This window comes from Erpetoichthys calabaricus, chromosome 7 (assembly GCF_900747795.2).
Source record: "Erpetoichthys calabaricus chromosome 7, fErpCal1.3, whole genome shotgun sequence".
In the NCBI taxonomy this organism is placed as follows: domain Eukaryota; kingdom Metazoa; phylum Chordata; class Cladistia; order Polypteriformes; family Polypteridae; genus Erpetoichthys; species Erpetoichthys calabaricus.
The window spans coordinates 22716955-22729264 of record NC_041400.2 but is presented as its reverse complement, the minus strand read 5'-3'; the positions used below and the strand labels follow the sequence as shown (position 1 = coordinate 22729264).

The 12310-nt window shown below is 41.1% G+C and overlaps 1 protein-coding gene across 2 annotated transcripts in view; it reads right to left on the bottom strand.

Annotated features, from left to right (window-relative positions):
* Window positions 1–12310, bottom strand: part of ndst3 (N-deacetylase/N-sulfotransferase (heparan glucosaminyl) 3) — a 492579-nt gene that overhangs the window by 444023 nt on the left and 36246 nt on the right. The gene's annotated exons all lie outside the window — the stretch shown is intronic.

The following is a 12310-nucleotide window of genomic DNA, read 5'->3' as shown; positions in this document are numbered from 1 at the left end:
CATTATGAAGTGCATTGACGTGACAAACATATTACACATCAAAAACGATGAACTGGCTGCATTTTAGAATTTAACAGCCTCTTATTCTCAGCATTAAAATGAGGGCCGCCTTTTTATCTAACTTTGTGCATTTGCATTTCCAGTTTAAGCTTTTCCTAGTCAAGGCCATGCAGCACAAGCCAGCAAAGAGGTATGACAAGTCTAGTATCACTTGATCCCTTAAAGGTGGCCAGAAAAATTTGGAAAAAAAAACTTAAAAAGAAAGCAGATCAATATCAGAAATGTATTGAACACAAGACATTACGGTGACCAGAATGGGCCTGAATGGCACCCTGATCTTCACTCACCCCCGAGGAAGACTGCGTGATGGCACTAAATTTGAAAAAGCCACCAAAAAGCCTTATGTGTGCTCCTTCCACTTTGTAGAACAGAAGCCAGCAGTATGTTGCCCTCGTTTCAAAGAAGACCCCTGGTGCAGAAAGCACAGATTTGTATAAAATATATTTTTTAAGTACTTGCTCGCCAGCTTTGTGCTGTTCTGTCCAGCAAACACCTGGCATCATGGTGACTCGCACTGCTCTCAGACAGCCACTAAGTTTGGTGTTTGAGCCACGCAGGGTCTATAGACCATGTTAGTTCACTGTCACAGCCACTTGTCATATTTCATGCTTGATTCTTAACTTGAGGTGTTGGCTGCACACATCATGGAAAATTCTGGTATGGCTGCAAAATAATTTTCATGCCAAAGGTGCCATTGTCCATGAACAAAACCTTTAAAGAAGCATCAGCATTAATTATGCATCGCCCTGTAATTTTAAACAAAATTGGCCAAATAATGTGTTTCTAGACTTGGGTAATGTTCTGTATTGTATCTAGATGAACATTAAAAGGAATCACTTCTTGGCTTTGAAACCATTTAGTATGAAAAACGTCAAATATTACAGGAATTTTATTTCTTCAGTAAGAGGTTTCACCTTACCATCAGTTTGCCAAGGAAAGAGTTAAGCTTCTATAAAGGGATATGACTGTGCATATTTTTATATTAATTTCAAATGCGGCTGGGACAGGCTCTCCGACCCCCAAATGGGACAAGTGGGATTAAGAAATGGATGAATGGACACATGATGCTGAACAAGAAGACAGAAGAAAACATAAAATGTGAGCTACACAGCTGGCCGTCTCCCTTACGCTCAGCATGTTGTAACTTTGTACAAACTAAAATAAACCTATTCCATTTGTATTTCCACTTTCACATACTTTTTGCCTCCCTGATTAGTATGGCTTGGTTGAAATGTCTTTTAATGCTCATATTCAATGGGCCTTCCCCCCCATGTACAACACAACAGCTGCCTCCCCCTCCCTCTGCTTCCCCTCCTGCAGTGATCAGCAGGCCCCAGACCTTCTGCTCTGCACAGTATCTATTATCAGTAGATGGTCTTAACTGGGTCATTTGTATTCCAGAGCTTTAGTGGAAATAGACCCTACCAAGGTGAGGCACGAGAACAAGGAATTCCCATCGGGAGAAAAGCAAGAGGTTGGGGGCGATAATGTGCAAGAAACAGTCATGGTTTCATATGTGAACTGCCTAAAAGTCCACCATCACACTACAGAGGGCAATGAAAGCAGGGAATTACTCTCTACTCTGTCGTGATCTTTTTGACCTTCTCCTGGCAAGTTTCTTTCATGTTTTATAAGTCATTCTTCACAAGCCTATTGATAAAAGGTGACAAAAACAGGTCTGAATATGTAAAATTTTTAAAGTGTGTGCGTGTGTATATCAGCAACGTACCCCTAACATTATAATCTCCTGAAAAACAGTTGGTCTTTAAACACTTAAATTAACCGTTTGGTCAATAAGTGCCAATTGTCCCAAGTCAGCTCTATGTGTTTCTTGGTACGTGGCTCTGGTTATTTGTATTCATTATCCTTGGTGGGCACTGAAAAATGGCTAACATAAGAGCAAGAATCAGAAGACAAGTGTAGAACATATATCAACGTCTCTTAATAACCAATTACATAAAGGAGATTATTTCCAACTGTTAATGGGTGAGTAGCTGCCCCCCAATGGCTGAGTTCAAGCCTTTCAACCTCTTATTTACAACAAACTAGGGGGATTCGCCGCCTGCTCGCTTCGTTCATCAAAACCCCCTTGCTTGCACTACGCGCCAGCCACTTCGCGTCTCTGCCGCTCGTGTATGTGGATTTCACTTTCACCAAACAACAAATCTTTTAATTTTCGCAAATACACCTCTTCATTGGGAAGAAACACTACTTTTCCCTGATGGCAACACAAATTAGACGATCCACAAGTCTCCGACTTAAAGTTTAAATACAAACAATATATTCAATCTCTTTTTCGCTGTGCTGATTTTTTACCGCAGTATCACTAAGGGAGGGGTATCGCCTTTTTATATTATATCTAGTAGGGGGCTTTTCCCCCTGCTCGCTTCATGAGCCCACCCCCTCCTCCCCACTTCGCGTCTCTGCTGCTTGCTTGGTGAATGCACGCTTTGGAGATGCGGACGGATCCCCTGCTTGCTTACTGCTCCGCCTGCCGTGCTGCATGTTCTGCTTCGTGCTATGCGCTTCGATTATTTCAAAGCCTGTAACAGCAGCTGTCCTCACTTTGCTCGTTCGCTCGCTTTGTTTTTTAAGTGAGTTGTCACACACATGTACTTGAGAGACGGCTTGAATGCTTATCAAATTGTAATTCCACCCCAGGTTGATGGTCGGCGCTGTTACCTAAGGCTTCTCCTTCTTTTTCCCCTACAGGTCAGACGACCAGCAGTCCCAGTGATATCACTTCTGGATCATGGTTTCCAGGCCCGGACCCTTCCAGTCTGGCTTTCCCTTAAGGAACTCTGCCACTATTTTTTGTGTCAGTCCTTATTTTGACTCCAATCTGAAAAAACCTGTTTGAGGATTTTGTTGGTTTCTTCCATGAGTTTTATGGGGTTTGCCTTCAAGGTGCCTCAACACTTTAACTTTTGTCTTCTCTTACCATAGTTTAGGAAAAAAATTTTGTATGAATATGACAATTAATACTTTTTATTTTGTTCTGAGCAAGTATTTATACATAAGAAATTCGTCTTTAAATATAGATGTGTACCAAAGACTTTTAATCTGTCTAACTATTTGGGGACCTTTAAATATTCAAAGATAAAGTTGTGCTAAAGATTACACCATTTATCTGTATGCCGATTGGTGAAAATTGAGGTTTCTCTTTAATTTCTTACGTAAGTGAACCCAACTTCCTTAAGAGTGTTGCTTTATTACATTCCTCAGTCTTGCTATGAGGAATTGACCAGTGCCCAGGACGGGCCTCCTCAAGCTCGTAAAAAAGACTGTCCATCTTTGATGAAATGTGCAACGGTAATCTGGGATATTCTTTATTTAAGACACTAATTTCCCTGACAATTGACATAAGAAATATTAGATTTTTTTATTTTAGTAGCAGGGTTTTAACTGGGGTGGCATGGTGACACAGCGGTAGTGCAGTTGCTTTGTAGTAAGAAGACCAGGGTTCATGTCCTGGGTCTCCCCTGCGTGGAGTTTGCATGTTTTCCCCGTGTCTGTGTGGGTTTCCTCCCACAGTCCAAAGACATGCAGGTTAGGTGAACTGGCAATCCTAAACTGGCCCCTAGTGTGTGCTTGACGTGGGCGGGTGAGTGTGTGTGCCCTGAAATGGACTAGTGCCCTGTCCAGGATTTGTTTCATGCCTTGTGCCCTATGCTAGCTAGGATAGGCTCCAGGAGACCCCCAAAACCCTGTTCAGAACAATGGCTGGCTGACTGTTTTTGCTGTATATAATGGCGGCATCTTGCAGTTTCACAGTGGTAAGGGAAAGAGCTGCCAAAAGTTATATAATATGGCGCCACCTGACATCCCAGCCTAGCACCCTGGGCATGGAAATTCAGAAATGCTGAAGCCATTAAAGGTAAAAATTTAAGATGCCAAATATAAACAAAAGAATGCAAAAAATAATGACAGATTAATATTAATAATAATAAATATAGAAAAATGGGACCATATTTGTTGAGGACATAATGGGGTGCTGATCTAAATTAAACACTGATAAAGAATCACAGGTTGATTTAGAGGCTGATTTTTATCGCTTTCCTCGCTTATTTTCTCCCTCTGCCATATCTGTGCCCCTTTGACATTCTGCCTGGTTCTGTGTTGTGCTGCTTCTTGCTCCTTCTTTAGATCTTCAGTGGAGTGCGTCACTTGGATTTTTACTGTCGTTTCAATTGTGTACGATACTGTTTCTAGTGAAAGAGACTACAAAAAAAGAAATACTGATTGATTGGTAATTTTCTCCTGCTGGGTTAACTGATTTATACTGCAAACTTTCTGAATCTTGTTTGCCTCCCTCAGATCTGCTTTTCAGTGAAAAATTCTGCTTTAACATCACTTGTCTGTGAGGGATTTCATTCAAATGGTAAATGCTATTTGATGTTGAAAAGTGGATTTTATGAGCGCCACGGTTGTGGGGGGTGGTAGGTTGCAGGGGGAACTCAAAATCTTTAAGATGTCTGAAAGCACTTAGAGATCTTAGATACACAGGACCTTAGACAAAATTTTAGAAAGCCATTTGTCAAAGCTCCCTAGACATTCTAGACAAACTCATTACTCAGTGCCATGATGGGGGATTTTTCAGTGAACTGTGGAGAGTGACATTCTAATCTCCGACATCCAGAGCTGACTGATGAGACACAGACAAAAAAATCAAGCAGTTATCTCCAGCTGCATGATGGCAATGCCTCAGTGACAAACAGGGATGTGCTCAGACATGAAGCTGCCCTAAGCTCAATCTAGGAGGCATCTTGAAGGGCAAGTTTTATATTCCTTCAAAAAAAAAAAAAAGTGAAAACTTAGATAGAGCTTTTTAACTGATAAAAATTGGTTGTGACTGCCTGCCAATAAAATAAAATATTATTTTTCTTGGGAACGCAATCTGGTGGAAAATTAAATCAAATAAGATTGATGTTTGCAATGCAATAACATATGCAGTGTTACTGCCACATCCACATATAGCAAACAGGAAGGGGCTCTTCATTAGTATCCTTACTGCCCAGAAGTACGCCCAAGAGGCCAAACAATGTTCAATCTACTGATCAGATGCAGGAAAGTGATAAGTAAAAGGGGACAGAAAAGTAACAAAACTAGCAAAAACAGGCACATGGGGGCCATACACTACTGTAAGTTGCCAGGATAAGTGGGATCAGCCTGTGATTTCAAACTTTGACTTTGATTGTGATTTGAATCGAGATGTCAATAGGTTGGCGATATGGGTTTCCACTGACCGTGGTTACAGTAAAGATTATCCACTTGAATATTTCATTTAATCAAGGCCTGATGTGTGATTTAAGTGTTCCCTTAATTGATTTTAGCAATATCTACTCTCTCTCTATATATTATATTAAATATATTATATATATATTATATATTATATATATATTGTGACAGTTTATGGTCTCCATGACCCCTTGAACCCTCAGACTACACGTCAGACACCAGGTAAAAGTCCAAATATTATATTTATTAGGACAATAACGTGCACAAAGCACCCTCTTCTCTACAATATTTAAATGAATACCCAATAAATAATCAATAATAACAATAATCCTCCTCACTCCCAGACGCGTTGCCACCCTTCCACCCAGCTCAGCGTCTGGGATTTCCCATCATCCTTTTATATTCCCTGACCCAGAAGTGTTTCCCATCATTCCCTACAGTCCATGTGATTTGTTATCACTTCCGGATCATGTAAAAAGTCCTTTTCTTCAACCCGGAACTTGCCTACGACGCACTTCCGGGTTATAGGGCACAAACAACTCTCTGGGCCTCCCTGCAGCGTCATCTGTTGGCCCCTGTGATATCCAGCAGGGCTGTAAAGGAAAACTCCATTGTCCATAATTCCCTGCTGGTCTTCGGGGCACTTCCATGTTACAGGGAGGGCTCCATCTAGCGGCCTGGGGGTATTGGCCGGAGTAAATGACTGGCCATCCCTCACAATATATATAAAATTCTAAGCTTAAAAATGCAACAATTTTATGTGACGTTTTTATGCCACGCTTTAAATCGGTCTTATTTTAAAACCTACATATATATGTTTGGTATCATTCTTTTCAGAGTTTATCAAACTTTAATGTGATGTTGTTTATATTTTAAAAATGGAATAAAATCTGAAAATTTAACTAAAAAATATCAAAAACGCACTTCCCACGAGATGAGACCACGCCTGGGACAGGAAATAAAAGACAGAGTAGGACAGCTCGCTGTACAGGCTTTTAAATGTTCAAAGCGCGGTGCAAGATGCAGATCATGCAGCACAGCAGCAGCAGCAGCAGCAAGCCAGCAGCTGATTGAGCAAAGAGGAGGTAAAAACAAAAAAAACTATTTGTTTCCCATTGTATCACCATTCAAGAGGAGGTTTCGGAGGAGCGAGGGCGTTCAGCCCCCCTCTTTACAACGTGAGTGGCAGAGACGCGGAAGTGGCTGGCACGTAGCGCAGAAAAAGGGGGTTGGCGAGCGAAGCAAGCAGAGCGTAAGCCACCTATTATATTATACACACAGACACACACATTACAGGTCAAAAGTTTTAGAACACAGCAGTTTTTATGGTAATGCACGCAGTTTAATGTCTTAAAGTTTCATGGAATCAAGACACAGAACAAATAAACAATGACAAATAAAAAAAAAAAGTCAAGGAATCATTTAAGTGTACAGACTTCTATCCAAATTTCTGATTCATCAAAGTAGCCACCTCTTGCTAATATAACAGCCAAAGTGTGGCAACCCTTGTGATTCAGAATGCCAGTCACCCTGTGCAGGTCACAAACTCTGCTTCCAGCAAAGGAACCCCAGACCTTCCTCCGCCATGTTTGACAGTTGGTGTCACACTCTGAAAAACCATCCTGTCACCAGCTCAACCCCTTGTGTGATGAACTGAAGATTTCAAACTTCAATTCATTGGTCCATAAGACTTTCTTGCAGTCTGCAGGGGTCTGGTATTTCAAGGCCCTGTTTTGTCCTTTAAGGAATGGCTTTCTTCCTGCCACTTGCCCTGTCAAACCTGCAGCATCAAGTCTCCTCTTCACAGTAGAAACTGACACTTGCTTTACTCGACCTGCACTGTTAATAATCTGTGCTTGAAGCTGTTGTGCTGCGAGTCACCTGTGATCACACAAGCTGGTGACCCTCAGAAACTTGTATTCTGATTGGCTTGTGACTTTGGCTCTGCCTGATCTCCTCCAGCTTCCAATTGCCTTTGGATTGTGTAGGACACCACTGGACTCATTGACAATTTGATTGTTTTTTTAGCAATTTCCCTAAATGAAAGGCCAACACTTCTAAGGGTAATAATGCTCTGTCTCATTTCATTTGCTACTTGCCATTTCCTTGCCATTATCACTGGAATATTGTCCAAGTCTTTCTTCGGAGTGTGTAGTGACACAGTCTGTTCCAACTCTGCTTTGAGACAGACAGAGGGGTTTTAAGTAATCAAAAGAAGTTGGGACAACTGTGCAAATTGTTTGCTTCAACTTGCAAGGCTCAAATTACTTTAACTGCCGCAGAACATCTGGTTGTAACCTATTGTATTAGTTGTTGTCCATTTAAAAAATTCTGATATTTCCTTTGTGCAGTTTTTGCCAATCTAAACTTTAAATTTAAAAATCTGGCAGATTACTGCTTACCTTTTCACCATTTTAGGTCATTCATTGAAATTTATATAGCTTAAATACTTGGGATCAACAGTACAGAGTAATGGGGATTGAGGAAGAGAGGTGAAGAAGAGGGTGCAGGCAGGGCGGAATGGGTGGAGGAGAGTGTCAGGAGTGAATTGTGACAGACGGGTATCAACAAGAGTGAAAGGGAAGGTCTACAGGACGGTAGTGAGAGCAGCTATGTTATATGGGCTGGAGACGGTGGCACTGACCAGAAAGCAGGAGACAGAGCTGGAGGTGGCAGAGTTAAAGATGCTAAGATTTGCATTGGGTGTGACGAGGATGGACAGGATTAGAAATGAGGACATTAGAGGGTCAGCTCAAGTCGGACGGTTGGGAGACAAAGAGAGGCGAGATTGCGTTGGTTTGGACATGTGCAGAGGAGAGATGCTGGGTATATTGGGAGAAGGATGCTAAGGATAGAGCTGTCAGGGAAGAGGAAAAGAGGAAGACCTAAGCGAAGGTTTATGGATGTGGTGAGAGAGGACATGCAGGTGATGGGTGTCACTGAACAAGATGACGAGGACAGGAAGATATGGAAGAAGAGGATTAGCTGTGGTGGCCCCTAATGGGAGCAGCTGAAAGAAGAAGAAGAACTCATTCATTGCATTTCAGCTGATTAAATCTGAAGAAAAACTGAGGTGTTGTAAAACATTTGACCAGTAGTGTTTATATATATTCGGACTGGACAGTGCAGCTGCCTAATCAGATCTCCTCCTAAATACGGTATGTTCTTTGTAGGCAAGCAAATAGCAGCACACACTTCTTCTCATTAGTATTTCCACTAAAAGAGCCGCATCCTAAAATTTAATGGCACACATGAAACCTCATTCATTTGAATAGCTTTTTGACCCTTTGGAAAACGGACATTTACCTGTTGGTTTTAAACAACTCAAGTGCTCTTTAACTAACTGCTGTTTAAGTCTTGAGATGATCAAACGCCCTGGCCTGGAGGCTTAATAAAGAAAAGAAATATTGCTGGTTCTACTTTTTAATAAATAAATGAAATACGGCTGCATTGAATTTTTTGTTATTAAGTATAATAAATGTGACTGTGTCTGCTTTTTAATAAAAGAGGCAAAAACAGATGTCGTTCTAGAAGCTGTAATACCCCTTTAGCGGAAGAAAATTAATATGACAATGAATAGCAGATAAGAAGTTGACCTCTGATTGCTGCTGCTAATCAGATTGTCCTTTTGTGATCCGACTGCAGCATTACCAATGGACTATATCTCCTGTGTTACCAGGGAATAATGGAAGCATTCAGCTGCTGACATAAATGATGCAAACTGCACTTCTGTTCCTCAGATGACGTTATAAGATTCAGATATCTCATGACTGTCCCAACTAATCTTAGCTGATAGGCTCTGCTAGATATCACATCTCCTCAGCATCCTTAATATGTGCCTCTGTTCTTCAGGCATTTAGAAATAATTTTAAACAGATCCACCAAAGTCAACGATTCTTTTTAAAATTACACACCATGTTTTGCCTCTAACCCCACTGCTTTTCAGGACAGTGTAAAGCTGAGTAGTACAGAAAAGGAGCAAACACGCCTTCTAAGCCCTACATTAGGATCTGCTCCTCTACTGATACAGTGGTCCCTCCTCGATCGCGGGGGTTGCGTTCCAGAACCCTCCGTGAAAGGTGAAAATCCGCAAAGTAAAAAAACTTACGTTTATATGGTTATTTTTATATATTGTAAGCCCTTATAAACTCCCACACTCTTATAAACATTTCCCGCACAGTTATACAGCATAAACCCCTTACTGTATATGACAAGCTAAGAGACACATCTGCAGCTCGCTAATGGAGTACACCGGTAAGGCCATGTCGCATTTGACGACTTTTCCAGTCAGGGCCTTCATTTATATAATCTTAGTGAGTCGCAGGCAGTCAGAGGTGCACTGTGGTGTTACGCAGTCACTAAATCTCACGTCCTCAGCGATTTCCAGTCCTGTACATTAATATGGTTTGTTGACGAGATCAGTACCATCAGTCAGCAAGTCTGACATATCCAAAGATAGAAAGTTTTAAAACTGGCTGTAATTTAGCAACAGGATTGGCCACTTTCATTCCAGAGATCTTAAGTTTGATTCCAGCCGGACACAATGGCTCAGGGACAAGATGGAGCACCTGAGAAAGGCCCATCACCCTTTGTGAATTCCCTGCCAGTGACAACTGGGTGCTCAGGAAAGGGGGGGTTGTAACAGAGAGTAAGTGCAAAGAGGCAGATAGAGCCATTACACAGGAAGATAAGCTCCAGATCTGCAGCTAGATAATGGATTTCTCCTTTAGCCAAGCAGTATAACTGGTGGCCTTAAAGTGGAGCGTATGATATTATTTACCTTGGCTTTCAGAATGCATTTAAGAAGGTGCCACATGAGAGGTTGGCCATCAAAATGAAAGAAATGGGAGTTCAGGCTGTGCTGTGTAGATGGGTGCAGAATTGGCTCAGACACAGTAACGCAGAGGGTGATGATGCAAAGAACCTCATCAGAATTGGCTGATGTTAAGAGTGGTGTCCATCACGGGTCAGTGCTGGGGCCACTGCTCTTATTAATATGTAAATGATCTGGATAGTAAGATAAATAACAAGCTTGTTAACTTTCCAGATGATACCAAGATAGGTAGATTGGCAGATAATCTGGAATCCGTTAAATCATTATACAGGGACTTGGAGAGCATACAGGCTTGGGTAGATTTGTGGCAGATGAAATTTAATGTCAGCATATGTAAAGTTTTAGACGTAGGAAGTAAAAAACTGTTAGGTTTGAATACATAATGGAAGGTCTGAAAATCAAAAGTACACCTTATGACAAGGGTGTCGAACCCCAGTCCTGGAGGGCCGCAATGACTGCAGGTTTTCATTCTAACCATCTTTTTAATTAGTGACCTGTTTTTCCTGCTAATTAACTTCTTTTGCCTTAGATTTAATTAACTCAACTCAGACCCCTTAGTTCTTTCTATTTCCTTAATTAGCAGCCAAACAATAATGTGACACAAAATGAGAAAACAGGTGACCAGCTACCCACATTATCTGAATTAAAGAAAGGTGAGGGTCTGGGTAAGGTTGATTTCTCAGGTCAATAATCAGAAACAGAAAATCAACACTTTAGGAAATGTCTGGTATAGCAGAATGAGAGCAGCAGCAAGCTATGGAATTAAGTAATGGGTTTAATTAACAGCAAGCATTGGCTTCTCATTAAGAAACTAGTTGGAGTTTGAAGCCCCAGTTTAGCTGGTCATCTGTTGGCTCGTTTCACGTCTCATTTCTGTTTGGCTACCATTTAATGAAGAAACAAATCCATTCAGAGGACGGAATCCTTAAAAACAGGGCTATTAAAAGGAAGGGAAAAGGAGTTAATTAGCAGTGAAAACTGGTCACTGATTAGGAAAAGGGTTAGAATGAAAACCTGCAGCCACTGCGGCCCTTCCAGGCCTGGAGTTCGACACCTGTGCCTTATGAGAAGGATTTAGGTGTCGTAGTAGATTCCATACTATCAACTTCCAAAAAGTATTCAGAAACCATTAAGAAGGCTAACAGAATTTAAAGTTATATAGCGACCTGAGGTGTTGGAGTACAAGTCACAGGAGGTTATACTGAAGCTTTATAACACACTGATGAGGCCTCATCTTGAGTACTGTGTGCAGTTTTGGTCTCCAGGCTACAAAAAGGACATAGCAGCACTAGAAAAGGTCCAGAGAGGAGCAACTAGGCTGATTCCAGGGCTACAGGGGATGAATTTATGAGGAAAGAATAAAAGAGCTGAGCCTTTTCAGTTTAAGCAAAAGAAGATTAACAGGTGACTTCAATAAAGTGTTTAAAATTATGAAAGTAATTAGTTCAGTAGATCGAGACTGTTATTTTAAAATGAGTTCATCAAGAACACGGGGACACAGTTGGAAACTTGTTAAGGGTAAATTTCGCACAAAACATTAGGAAGTTTTTCTTTACACAGAGAACCAGAGACACTTGGTATAAGCTACCAAGTAGTGCGGTGGACAGTAAGACTTTAAGGAATTTTAAAACTCAAATTGATGTTATTTCAGAAGAAATAAGTGGATAGGACTAGCATGCTCTGTTGGTCTGGATGGCCTGTTCTCATCTCGATTGTTCTAATGTTCTTCGATTCCAGGGTCCCCAAGTTCAATTCCTGCTGCCAAAAACATCTCAGGCAGGCTGAAAGTGAGTCATCACCTTCAATGAATTCTTCCCTGTCGAGACTCTTGACCTTATGTCATCACTTCTGAGCCTTTTTTTTTTGTTAAATTTGAAATATTTTTTTCTAAATCTTCCTTGTTATAAAAAACACTGGAGCTGGTGGGCTAGTCGCATCGGGCTGGGTGTAACATAGATGGAGTGGGGCTGGAAAGCAGGGTTCGAAGATGGAAGAGGGTAATTAAATATGTACGAAATATTCAGTGAGTTTCTTGTACTACTAAAATGCATGCGCATGAAAAACAGTTTAGCGCTAAAATGTGGGCACATTTACAAAATAGCTAAAATAAGGAAATTTAGGAGATTGCTTCCTTGAAAAGCTACATATTTCTAATGGTGGTTACAACAGGAAAAATGG